We start from the raw sequence: 14,097 nt of genomic DNA, 5'->3' as shown, positions 1-14,097 counted from the left end.
TTTCAGTATTATGGAGTAGTTTAAGTCAACTCAGCACAGCCTTTGAAGTTGGAGAAGCCTGAAAGATGAATGGTCTTAGCCAGGAAATGGCTCTTTTGGAAAAAAATGAAACAGTGAGATGCAAATACAACTGAGATTAATGAAATGGATGAGACCGCACTGCAGGCTGAATGGAAGCAGAAAGCAACCCACGAAACCGTTTTTCAGTGAGAAGGCATCCTGCGACATAGCTGCATTTTAAGGGGACCTGATCGAGACCACAGAGCTGTTTGTAAATATGGAAGTTTCCAGTGACTTCTGGAAGTCAGGATCTACCTGCATACTGAAAAAAGAGGCTCTACGAGCAGGTGGCCTGGGTGCTTTGCAGTTGCTCAGGTAAAACAGGTCTCTGCCCCTATGGGCTTCAAATGTATATATGTGAATTTTAAAATTTACTGTGAATAGAAGTCGCTAAGAGTGATATATATATATGTGTGTGTGTATGTATATATATATGTATAAGATTTTTTTGATGTGGACCATTTTTTTAAACTCTTTATTGACTTTGTTACAATATTGCTTCTGTTTTCCCTGGTGGCTTCCCTGGTGGCCCAGCTGGTAAGGAATCCGCCTGCAATGCGGGAGACCTGGGTTCGATCCCTGGGTTGGGAAGATCCCCTGGAGACGGGAACAGCTACCCACTCCAGTATTCTGGCCTGGAGAATTCCATGGACCGTATAGTCCATGGGGTGGCAAAGAGTCGGACATGACTGAGCGACTTTCAATGCTTCTGTTTTATGTATTTTGTCTTTCTTTTAGCCAAGAGTCATGTGGGGTCTTAGCTCCCCGACCAAGGGTCGAACCTGCATCCCCTGCTTTAAAAGGCAAAGGCTTAACCGCTGGACCACCAGGCAAGTCCTTAAAAATATATTTTGGATTGAATTATCAGAAGAACTCAGTTCATGAAAATAGTATAAAAAGCAAAATGCGATGATTTTTAAACGTTAGGAGAATATTTATATTGGAAATGCATCTCTTCAAAAGATGGATAGAGAGCATGGTGGAGTGTTGGTGAGAAGGGCCCTGGCCCAGAGGCCAACGTGCTAAGTTGCCCCTTGGTTTGATGCCCAGGAGGTGTGTACACCTGGAGGTAAAGCCTCAGAGGAAGAGTTTGGATGGCTAAAACATGCCTTTCTTTTGCAAAATTCAAGAAGGAATATTATGAAGCAGGGGGATGGGAGAAGGCAACAGACTTGCTGAGGACGTAGCAAGAGTATTCTTGGGCAGATCAGTTTAGACAGCAAAAATAGTTAGAAGCTTTTGAACTGCCCATGCCCACATATATATACACCCCTTGGAAAGCAAGGTGGAGCCCCAGGTATGCCTTCCTCTGTCAGGCAATCTTGGCTCTTACTCCCACGATTATTTTTCTGGCTTCTCTCTCTCTGTTCGAACTGTAAGCGTCAGAAGTTCTGTGAGTGGTATTTGACCCTTTTAGGATCATTGTCTCACGTCTGTCCTCATGGCAGGGCTGGGAGGTGCCCAGGGAAGGAACTCTGTGTTGCATAGAAAGTCTAGTGCCCCTGGACTTGTTCCTTCTTTCCGGCTTCCCTTCTCTCCACGACCCCATCTCTCCTCCACTCCCCTCTTCCTTCCCCTCCATCTTTCTGTGTAGCTGCCATCTTGATCTATCTTCTCTCCCCCACCCCCCATCTTCTTGCTCCCTAAGCATTTCCCTAGAATTAAGTCTCGAAAGCTATTTGCATAAAACCATTGCAAAGGGGGCGAGAGTGACATTTCTTTATGGACCTGGGTCAATAGCTTTGACAAATGAGGCTGAAAGCAGGGAAAACAAATTGTTAGTGTTCTATTGAAATTTCGCAGTGGGTATTAAATATTTGCATGAGGTAACCAAACACACTAGGGGTTAGGCAGATGAATCCCATTCCAAAACCACTAAAATGAAAAGCCAACTGCAAATTAGGTTTGAAATGGACCTGCCTGTCCTCAGGGATTTCACAGTGACGGATGGATTCGTCCCCAAGTGGAACACAAACCTACTTTGCTTTGATAGAAGCAAAGAAGACTAATAAAGGCTGTGTCTCTATGCAGTTCTGAGTCAACCAAGGCTCCGTCAACCTCTGTTTAATAGCCTGATGCTTCTCAGCTGAGCTTCTTAATTAAGTTGCAATAAGAGTTGGCCCTTAAGAAACCCCCAAACACCTGAGTTCTTGTCTTAATAGCCTTTACTAGTGGTAGTGCCTGCAAAGAATTGAAAAAAGGGCATTCACCAGCCTCTGCAATCTCCACTTCAGTTCCACTAAGAAAAGATGTGTTTAAAGTAAGAACAAAATAAAACTGTTTCATTTTAATCTTATTGATCTTAGACATACACTCCAAATAGAACCAGAATGTTTTTCTGAGGCTCCTCATGACAAGTGCTCTCCACCCATCATGATAACCCCTAATTAAACATAGAGGGCTGAAATTACTCTGTAGCAACAAATGCTCCCAAATCTCAGTGGTAACTGATTCAAAAATGTGTTTGTTGTCTATGAACTTAGATGCTTATTTTTCTTCTCATGTGAGGTTCATTGAAGGTCCAGGTGGCCCTCGAGGGTAGCGTCCCTGAGTAGACTCAACGATCGCGGAGGCTGAAGGGGGACTTTGTCTTGGTGTCCCACCAAGCGTGGTGTGGATCTCGAAGCACTGGCTCCCCCATCATGGTGCAAGGTGGAGAGCTCTGGAGCTCACTCACCTGCCATGAAATGCTTCAGTGAACTGACCCACGATGCCTCTTCCATCCACACCAACCATTGAGAGCATGCCTCCTGGGCCACTAAGCTTAAAGGGCACCAGGAAGCATTGTACCTCTATTTCTGGAGATGAGACCATGGAAAATCATTAGTCAAATCCACTTCATCTGCCTTCATTAATCAAGGACATGCATGTCCTCCAAGCGGCATGTAGCTTAATAAGATGTTTGTCCAGTTTTTTTTTTTTCCTCCAGAAACTTGGAGTCAGCTGTGCCTAGTTTGAGCTGGTTAGGATTGAATAAGTTAAGGTTGGCTAGGACCACCAACTGGGCATGCACCAGCTCCCCTTAATGACCTTCAGATGTCAGAGGGCTAAAAACTCCACCCTCTGATTGGCTGAGTGCCTTCACCTGTGAATCCGTGTCCCATGAAGAGGCCCGAGGCTTAGTCACGCCTGCGCAGAAGGACAGGCTGCACCTGTTTCCGATCACCTTTCCCCACGCTCCCCACGCTCAGCCCGCCCTGCTGCTTTATCCCCTAACCCATAAATACCCCAGCCACGCCCCCTCTTGTGGGAGTCTGAGCTGAGATTGGTTTTGTCACTTCTGCGCTTGACTGTCCTGCAAATACGCTGTCTCTTCTGCAAATATCAGCGTCTCAGGGTCTGGGTTTGCTTTGCATCAAAGAGAGCCTGGTGAGTCAGCTAGAAGAAGAGGACGATGCTTACAGGCAACGAAAGCTTCTCTCATAACCCTTTTCATACAGAAGTCTGCTATAGTAGAATTCCAGAGCCACTTGTTAGAAACAATTTTTTTTTTCCAAAAGAAAAGAATTTTTTGAACTTCCTTCTAAAAGGGGTGGCAGGATGGGAGTGACGCCCTGGGTCACTCTGGGACCACAGAGGAAGGTCTGGCTTCACTTGTTTATGTTGTCTCCACCATGGAGTGTGAGCTCCATGGACGAGAGCTGAGCCGGCTCTGTTCATGTTGTGTTCCAACTCGTGTCTGGCATGTAGTGGCTAGCGCATACAGCGGACGGGGGAGGGAGGGGAAGGCAGGAAGGCCTGACCCCCAATGTGACTATCTGACGATGGAGCCTGGAAGGAGGTCATAAGGGTGGGGCCCTAATCCCTTAGGGCTGGTGTCCTTTTATAGAAGAGGAGACGCCAGAGCTATCTTCTCATGCACAAAGAAAAGACCATGCTCCTCCCTGAACATGGTTCCTTCCTGAAACGCGCAGGGTCCCCTGAGGGGATAGTTCAAGACCCCCCCCCCCCCCCCCCGATTTTACCATGTAGCTGATGAAAGCACTGAACAGAGAGGGGGATGTATGTTAAAAATGCAGACCTCCAAGTCGGTGCCATCTTAGGTGAAGGAGGCAGAATCATCTGTCCCTTGGAAGAAAAGAAAAAACCTTTGTTCATACCTGTTTCGGGGTGTGGAACAGTGGCTGCTTTTTCTACTTGACCAGCTGGGGAGTTAGGGTGGGGTCTCTTAAGGGAAGCATTTCTCTCCATTCCTGGAGATCTCGGTCAAAAGGAAACATTCGCCACTCCAGGGCCTGTTACATACCTCCTGTCCACACTCCGGGCCCTGGGCAGGCCTAGTATCGGCACAAATGCCGTCTAAGAGGCAGCCCCACAGCCATCCCACTAGAGTGACACCATTGCTTCCACCTGTGACCACAAGCCTCGCCCCAAGCCTCAGCTTCCTCATCAGTAAAGAGAGACTAACTCCTCCTCCCCCAAGGTTGCCCTGAGGGTCATCAGGGCCTGGCGGGCCACAGGGGCCCAGCTCCAGGAGTTGGGTGGCTGTCTACGGGAGTGAAACCCCGTGTGGCCAAGTCTTCATTTTTTACAGACAACTTGGAAACCTGGTGGTTTTATTTGGAGTTTCCCAACTAATTAAATTTCAACAGCCTGTGGCCCGGATTCACCTGAGGCTGTCAATTTTCTGAACTGAGTGCAGGAGGAAAGAACTGTAAACTAGGAGTTCAAATGTTGTAAGTCGCTCAGTTGAAAGTTGCTCAGCCGTGTCTGACTCTTTGCGAGTCCATGGAATTCTCTAGGCCAGAATACTGGAGTGGGTAGCCTTTCCCTTCTCCAGGGGGTCTTCCCAACCCAGGGATTGAATCCAGGTCTCCCGCATTGCAGGCAGACTGTTTACCAGCTGAGATACAAGGGAAGCCCAAGAATACTGGAGTGGGTAGCCTATCCCTTCTCCAGCGGATCTTCCCGGCCCAGGAATTGAACCAGGGTCTCCTGCATGGCAGGCGCATTCTTTACCAACTGAGCGATCAGGGAAGTCCTCAGGCGCTTATAGTAGTATTAGTCAGTCAGTCGTGTCCGACTTTTTGCGACCCCATGGACTGTAGCCCGCCAGGCTCCTCTGTCCATGGGATTCTCTAGGTAAAAATACTGGAGTGGGTTGCCATTTCCTCCTCCAGGGGACCTTCCCAACTGTACATAAAGGAGACTTCATTAATGTGCATTAGAGGATACCCCAGGTTAACCTGTCATAGAAAACTGTCGCTTGAGTCTTTAAATTCTATACTAATTCTATACCTCTGGTTGGCCTATTGTTTGTTTAGGTTTTAAGGTGAATGACCTGGGGCTGTTGTTTCCATCAGCCTAATTGAGAATCTAAAGGCACAGTTGAAATGTCTATTTTTCTTGCTATCCTCAGAAGTGAAGTGAAAGTCCCTCAGTCGTGTCCGACTCTTTGCGACCCCCCATGCACTACAGTCTATTGAATTCTCCAGGCCAGAATATTGGAGTGGGTAGCCTTTCCCTTCTCCAGGGGATCCTCCCAAGCCAGGGATCGAACCCAGGTCTCCCGCATTGCAGGCAGATTCTTTACCAGCTGAGCCACAAAGGAAGCAAATAAGGGGAAATGAAGCTAAACCTGGAACAGGAAAGGTTTAAATGTGCGAAGGATGTCCAGTTAGCAAACTTATAAACGCTTTGGCAACAGTTTAAATCATAACCTTATTTTGTTGCTGTTGCATTCTTATTTATTCCAACACCTGAGACATTTAAGGCACTCAGTGATATGGGCCTTGATTTCTAGTCTACTTAAGAAAGTCGCTCAGTCGTGTCCAACTCTTTGTGACCCCATGGACTATAGTCCACCAGGCTCTTCTGTCCATGGGATTTCCTAGGCAAGAATACTGGAGTGGGTTGCCATTTCCTTCTCCAGGGGATCTTTCCGACCCAGGGATTGAACCCAGGTCTCCTGCATTGTAGGTAGATGCTTTACCATCTGAGCCACCAGGGAAGTCTACTAAAAGAGTGCTTTAAATTTCACAAGACTTATATTCTGCACCCCCAAACCAAACTTCCTCAGAAGAGATTGCTGCAAATTTACTCCATGATTCTCATTCTTTTCAGCTTACAATACAAATAACTCACTTTTTGCAACCTATGTCTTATAATAAAGCACTGCTGAAAAATTAAATAGAAGAATGTTCAGTTGCCATATAGGCTATGAAAATGATTTGCTGGTGGTGATTTTTAAGCTTGATTCTAAATAGATTTATGAAGAATGGCACTTGGAAGACGTGGTTCAAATTTTGCTACTTAAGGTATCTTGAAATTATAGGCTCACTCTCCCTAAAATTTCAAAAAGCATAGAGCTTAGGCTCTTAAGGCCATAGCAGTGATAAAAACTTTCATAGTCATTTCTAAAAAGCAACACTTCATAGTTTTCTGTCTCCAATGGTTCTCTAATATACATGTAGAAGGAAGGCAACAGGAAACCAAGAATAAAAATAGCTGAGCTCTCCACAATTGGGCTTCCTGCTTGCTTTCCCTGCTCAAAGAAAAGAGGAGACACCATCTCCTCTTTATGAAGCAATAGAGGCTTTACAGACAACTGGGCCGCTCCAGTGACAGTCGGCATCTGATGCCCCATATCTCTTAGTTCTTCTTGTTGCCAGTGGTCGGCCTGGCGATGGTGGTGAAATGGGAGCAATTAATCTGTAAAAACAGCTTACTGCTCTGTATTTTCTTGAACACTGCTAACTGCTTTCTGGATGTTTTTACACTTTTCCTCCAAATCACAGAATCTCTCCTCCCAAAAACTGATTAACTGGTAAAGTTCCTGTTGAATATATTTTCTTTGCTTTCTTCACGTCTTCAGTTTTCACACAGCTTCTGTGATTCAGCCAAGGAAGAAACTATATTTTAGTTCACGTAGACTGTTACACGGTGTACTAAGAAAGCCATCCATTTCCTCCTTCTGATCTTCTATCTTATTAGCCACAATAGACGAAGTCTTGAAAATACTCTCCAGCTGACTACTGATTTCCAGGATAGATGCCACAGTGGGGGATAAAGCTGTTCCCAGTTTTATCAATTCCTGAAATACAGTTCTACTTTCTGCCGTTAACAGTTCTTTCAATATCATATCAGACATCTGAGAAACAAGTGTAGACACATTTTCTGGAATCGATGTGCGAGACCCAAGTGCTGCGGTAATGGTGTCTGATGCAGACACCCTGGACGTCGGCAGGGCGCCAGGCAAGGTCTCGTGAGTGCCTAGCATGGCCTGTGTTTCGTGCTGCCACCCTTAATTCTTCCATGTTATTAAACAGACTATTCAAGTCTTTGCCAAAAACATCCTGAACTTCTGCATTATGCTGATCAGCTGCCTTTCCTTCAACTGTGTTAAGCAACCTGTTGGCAGCAATCATGAAGTCTCCTCCGTACTTTCCAAAGCCGAGGCGATGTATTCTTCAACAAGCTGTAACTTCCTTTCCTGCAAATGTCTTTGGTTTCAAGTTCCTGTGTCTTTCTTTGCAGGTCAGATTTGCACTGGTTAAGTTTATTTTTACTATCCATAAACAATTCTGTAACCCTATTTAGCTCTTCCTCAACAGCAGCAATTTTTTCAACCAATTCTACAATTTCTTCCTCCTGAACACTTAGTTTTCCACTCATAGCTCTAACATTTTCTTCAGAAATGTACACTCCATTTTTTTCACGAGTTGCAGCAAGATCCCGTTTCAGATGCTCTATCTCTTCTGTATATTCCTTAATCAGAGCTTTCTTGGTGAGTTTCTGGTTAACCTCAGGCTTTCTTTGCTCTATGAGCATATTCCAATGTACTCAGAGTCTCCTCCAGGTTGAGAGATGCAGAAGAAACTGTTGCCATGATAGATGTTCTTGTACATCCCCCAAGAGAGTCCTGGAGGATTCTAGTCCGTTTAGATTCTCGATAAGGAACATGAGGTGTTCTTTCTTCAAGAGCAGTAATAATCCTTCCCAGAGTCAACAGGGACTGATTGATATTTCCAGCTTCCCGAGCTCTCTTGTCAACTGCTCCAGAATGGCCAGTGTTCTCACTGCCTGCAAGATCAACCTTAATCAGCTTTCTTGGTGAGTTTCTGGTTAACCTTAGGCTTATTGAGTATGTTCTTTGCTCTAGCCCAATTCTGCCACCTCCTTTCCCCGTCATGTTGCCAAGACTCAGTTCTTATAACTTAGGGATACTGATGATACATTTGTCCAATGGCCAATGGACTGCCGTGACATTCAAATGAAAGGTATTGGTAAAGTGAGATTCATTCATTCACTTGAGTAATAATTGATGGGTTGTTCGAGATCCTTAGGAAAACGATGGAGTAATAATTGAAGGTTGGAACTCTGAACACCCCCCCACCCCCTGCCCCGCACACACAATACACACACACACACCCGTAGACCAAATCCTGGCTTCCTTACCCATGAACTGTGGGAGAATTAATAATACTTGAAGAGTTATTGCCAAATTTGTGCTCCAACTCTTTGTGTCTGACTCTTTGCGACCCCATAGACTGTAGCCTGCCAGGCTCTTCTGTCCGTGGGATTTTTCAGGCAAGAATACTGGAGTGGGTTGCCATTTCCTCATCCAGAGCATCTTCCCAATCCAGGGACCAAATCCACGACTCTTTCATCTCCTGCATTGGCAGGCAGATTTTTACCACTGCTCCGTATTTGCAAAGCATTTACCACACAGAAAAAGTTGCTATAAAAGCCTTTGAAAACAAAAGATTTCTTTGACATAAACTAGGTTGAATTACTCTTTAAGGAGACAACTGAATATCTTAAATTTTATCAAAAGAGGTAAAAGAAGAGAGCAGTACACACCAATATAACAAAATTCTTTACATATAAAATGAAGTTTTAATTATTAATCATTAGCCGTTAGGAACACAGATGTCCAGGCTGCCTTACTTTACTTGAGTTACAAATAAAGATTAATTCTACTGCCATTAGAGCAGCCTAGGTTTCTTTTTATTAATTACCCAAGTGATATGTGAATATGTTCCTTTAATAAGTAATGAAAACATTTAGATGGGGCTAAAGTTCTCTGTGATATCTGATGTAATTCTCCCATAACATGTGAGGAAAAAGAAATGATCTCAGTAGCTTGAAGCGACAGCGTTGTCTGCTCAGATTTGTGTCCATGGCTGGGCAGTGGGCATCTGACTCCACAAGACCCTGACTTACAGACCTGAAATGGCAGTTTCTCGCCATCTAGAAAGTGACACCGCAGCAAGAAAGCAAGACACATCATGGATCACAGTGACATCCTCTCCAGAGTGACACACACTTCCCGTCCCATTCCAGTGGCCCTTGTCAGGCACATGGACACTCCTGGGTCACAGGTGATGAGGGTCAATCCTATCATGCACTTGACCCATCCCTGACCTTGGGAAAGTTGCTTAATTTCCCTGCGTCTCAGTTTCCTCATGTGTGAAATGAGAACAGATACAATACTAATTTCAGGGCATTGATAAGTAAAATAAGTGTAAAGTGCTTACAACAGTGTTCAAAGTCTAGCCATGATGCTGATGAAGACAACGCTTTGCGTCTGTAAAGCACTGTAGTCTAAGTGTGTCTTGTGCTAGTCTGTAATTTATAAGCAGCTGTATTTTCAACCCACAGAATAATCTTCCATTGTGTTCCATAACTTTGGTGTGTGCACACATAGATGAAGGTAACGCATATAAAACATACCTATTTCTGTTTCCATGCATACGTTGAGACCCAATTTTAATGCTTTTGGTCTGAGGCTACAGCACAATTTATAGAGCAACCAGTGGGTGGATGCTGGATATTTCCTCATGTGAGCAAGAGAAGACGGGCTGCTTTCAACAGGCAGTTCTGGCCCATGTGCCCACTGGCCTTTGGCAGTCTGATGTCAGAGGCGACGTGAATCAGGGCGCTCAGATGCTTGAATGGTAACACCGTTGGAAACCTGGAGTCTTTCTTGGCCCATTTAGAACAAGCACTGTTGGCTTCTCAAAAATTAGTTTATTTTTTTTCCTTCTGGGAAACTGAGTATTAATTCATCCTCGTAAAGCACATGTCTCTGGAATAGCCAACCAGCCACTAATATTCACTTCCCTTTAGCCAATTTGTCTCTGTGTTATTAATCCCATGCAGCTCCATGCTCTTCCACATCCCCATGACAGTCAATCATCTGGTCAATTTGATTTTTTTTAAGCCTTAATTGAACCCCTAAAATGTGTTTACTCTGAATGCATTAAGGTTATACTTATCAAATCGGAACTAGATTCCCTCTTTAAATTATCTTGAAAACAAAATCAATAGTTTATTTAACCAGAGTCAAAAGAAAAAGAAAAGGGAAAAAAATGCCCTGGGGAATTTGTGTAATAAGTTTTACTTAGAAAGAAACAATGTGGATAAAAGGGGAAGGAATTTCAGTGTGAGGCAAAGAATATGGGGTAGCTTGGAGGAATAGACAGACACCTAATTTAATATTGTTCCTTTCTGTGCAGTTTCTTACAAAATAGGTCACCAGCTTTTGTTGCTTTCTGAGCAAGCCATAGGAATAAACAACCGGCTGACATTTTTTAAATATGACAGCAGCTGGATTTAATACAGGCATTTATAGCGTTTCTTTAACCAAATATTTGAGATCATTAAAAAACTGGGCTGACTATTAATGCCTCCAAATTGGACTCCGGGGGGAAAATTTGATCTAATTCAGATGCCTCTACCTAAGCTCCCAGTGTGTTTTACATTTGCAGGTTCTCAGTTTTTCTGCTCCAGGTCATAGCTCCTCTGTATTGAGAAATGAGGATCTCCATGGAGTGACAGATACAGCCCAATATTCTCTAAAACCGGGGTCCCCAACCACTGGGATCTGATGCCTGATAATCTAAGGTGGAGCTGATGTAATAATAATGAAATGTACAGTAAGTGTTACGTACTTGAATCACCCCGAAACCATCCCCCCAACTGGGTTTGTGGAAAAATTGTCTTCCATGAAACTGATCCCTAGTGCCAAACACTAGGGAACAGCTGGGCTAAGATCTGAGCCTTTCCATTAACTAATCTTCTACTGGCACTTTGAGGATATCCGACAGTAAGCAGGAGGCAACTTTTTCTTCCAGAAAAGCTGATGAATGTCTCCTGGGGGATGGATGGTTGGATTGAAGTCTAAACATAAGCGGAAACAAGAGGGTTGGTTATTTCGTCCAGCTTCCAGATCTTTCCAAGTTGCTTCCCTTTTGGATCTACACGTCCTGGTCCTGCAAGTCTTAAAATTCTCATCGAGTCAGGTGAGAATTGGGAATCCTGGAGCTCAACTCCTCATCTTCATTAGCTCTTCTGTGTCCTTTTTCATCAAATATTTCCTGAGCGTTCCCTGGCACCTGGCCTTAATCCAGGCTCCGTGCTGACAGTGGAGACCGTGGAACAGAATAGCTGTGATCTCTGCCCAATCTGAGAGAATAGAAAATAAAGGACCTACAAACAGATAAACAAGATAGTTTCAGGTGCTGAGAAGCACCATGAAGCAAGCAGGACCAAATATTATGTCACGGTCTCCAATATCTAGAGTCCCGAAGCTTCCATGCTCTACTCTTTTCAAAAACTTGATTCACAAATTTGTTTCACCTGGTGACCTTCCCATAGCTTTCCAACATAGCTGCTGCTTTTTTTTTTTTTTTTTTGATTTGGCTTAAGTTAACTAGAGCCAGTCTCTCCTCTTTGTGACCAAAGAGCCCAATGGATACAGAAATAGCGAAAAATAATCAAGGATTCTTCCTAACAATATTGTCCTCAGAACTTCAAATACAATTGGAGGAGAAGGGTAAGACCTGCCCTATTCAGAGGAGACACTTGGCAGGGTTTTGGCTGTCCTGCATGTCAATTGGAAAAAAAAAAAACACACAACAAAAACAAGTTCTGAGTCGTTTTCTGGAGGCAAAATGAGGACTAGACCCCGGAAGACAGTGTCTCGGATAGCTCTGATGAACTGCCCTGAGGAGGTCAGTGATCTGAGTGAGGGGGGTGCTTGCATCGAGCTCATATTTTGGCAGAAGCTTGCTGCCAGTCACAAGGAGCAGGTGTTTATGTTCGTGATTTTAGTGCTTTGCTAGCTATGGGGGGATGCAAGAATCTGGGCTCATAAGATCTTCTCCTGAAAATATCTAACATGTGATGTGTTCTGCCAGTTTTGCCCAGAGTGCCTCACTCTGATGTGTTGAAGGTCAGTGACTGCAGCGGCTTGTGACTTAATCCTTGTAGGGGCAGATGGCGCTTGGCACTTGTATCTAAACACTGCCGGTGTCTGCGGGGGACTTCCCGTCTTAGCTGCCATCCCATCCCCTGCTTCCATGACCTCTCCTGCAGGTAGAGCTCTCACCTGATCAGGGCTTGGCCAGTCAGCACATGGAGGCTTCCCTGAAAGCTGGTGATGCAGAGAAGCAGGGTTAGTGACGACTCTGTGCTGATGATAGGGGCATCGTGACTTGTCTCCAGAGACAGCTGGGACCAAAGTGCTGGAATCCAGTGCTCAGGTTAACACTGCAGAGCTCCACAGTGTAACTGAGACAGGATTCCCGGCTACAGAGACTCCCAGCGAGCTGGGGAGCTTCCTGTTGTCACTTATTAAATTCCTTTCCTGCTTGAGTCGAGTGGACACAGGCGACCGAACCCCTTGACAGAGGCGTGGTCAGGACCTTCCTCTCCGTGTGCCCACCCTTTCTGAGTCTGAGCAGCTGGTGATCCTCAGAGCCACCAAACTGTCTGATTGGGAAGTGGGGGAACCTTTCCTTGTCGCCTGCCTGCAGCAGCTGACAGACTAACAGAGCAGAAAACGTTTTTTGCTTCACAATATGAAAATTGGATGGTAAATCAATGGTGGGCCATCTGTGAACACGTTCCCACAAATGCCAAGTGTTCCGAGTTGGTGGACAACAAGTCCCTGGAGAGTTCTTCTCAAAATCGATATTCATAACAATGAAGATGGATTCTCCTGAGGAGTCGGGTAGGGAATCGGGCTGGTCACAAAGTGGGGGAGAAGCTGCCCTGGCTCCTGAACCTCGTGAGGAGTGAGACACAGGGTTGGAGGTTGAGGGGAAGGAGAAGAGTCAGGATCAAGTGAAAAGAAACGTTGGCTGCTGGGTCTGACCTTCCTGGCTGCCCCCCAGTATCCATGATCTCTTCTGGAGTCGTGGAATCCCCAAGCCTTATCTGATCACTTGGAACATGTTGGGAACTCGTGCAGGGACTCATGGCCAGTTCTAATCAGTGGGAATATGAGTGCAAGCACTGTGTTCAAATTCTGGGAAGTATCATAAGGACCGCAAGCTGCTTTCTGGTTTCCTGCAGCTGGAATGCAGACTCAGGTGGCCTATCCAGGGCAGATGCCTTAAGGCAAGAGTGAGAAGCCTTATGCTGAGCCCGGCCGAGCAACAAGGTAGAGGGGGCCTGGGCTCGCTCAGTGTCTTGAGAGCCACAGTGCGAGCCCTGCAGTGCCCACGTTTAATGGACACAGATACTTATCTTTAAGGCACTATCAGTCTTGGAGATTCACAGAAGGCTGTAATCTCTCTAACACACAGTCCGTGTTGCTCAGCACTGGGCTAGGACCTGGGCAGAGGAGGAGGTCGTTGAGAAGAGATTGTGTAGTTCCAGTGAAATGTCTGGTAGAAAGAGAACACACAACTCCACAGGGGTGGAGGCTGGGTGGTGAGAAGCAGTGGGTAAGAGTTACGGGAATGAGTGCAGCAGACACTTGGGGCTTGGTCAGGGTAGGTGGGCGGGGGAACCGGGCCCCAAGGCTGGAGGATGATGGGAGAATGGCAGAGAACATGGCTTACCTTCCGAGGCTCAGAATGCGAGTTGTCCCTCTTTACCAAGTCAGCAGGAGGTGATTAAACCTCACTGGAGTGGGTTTCTAGAGGGTTTCTTAACCCACAGTTAAGGTGCACAGGGCCCAATTATTTGCCTCATGAGATAAAGATGGGATATCTGTATAGTAATCCACCAACCAAGTGAAAGAGGTGGGTAATGCGGTTTGGTGGTTAAAGGAAGGATGCCAGAACCTGAAGACTGGGGTTTAAA

The 14,097-nt window shown here is 45.4% G+C and overlaps 1 pseudogene; it reads right to left on the bottom strand.

The window, feature by feature from the left end:
• Positions 1-3,423: 3,423 nt before the first annotated feature.
• LOC129626055 (kinesin-like protein KIF11) lies at positions 3,424-9,494 on the bottom strand (annotated as a pseudogene).
• Between the last annotated feature and the right edge of the window lie 4,603 nt (positions 9,495-14,097).

The sequence above is a fragment of the Bubalus kerabau genome, chromosome 13 (assembly GCF_029407905.1).
Source record: "Bubalus kerabau isolate K-KA32 ecotype Philippines breed swamp buffalo chromosome 13, PCC_UOA_SB_1v2, whole genome shotgun sequence".
In the NCBI taxonomy this organism is placed as follows: Eukaryota; Metazoa; Chordata; class Mammalia; order Artiodactyla; family Bovidae; genus Bubalus; species Bubalus kerabau.
This window is presented reverse-complemented; position numbering and strand designations above follow the sequence as displayed.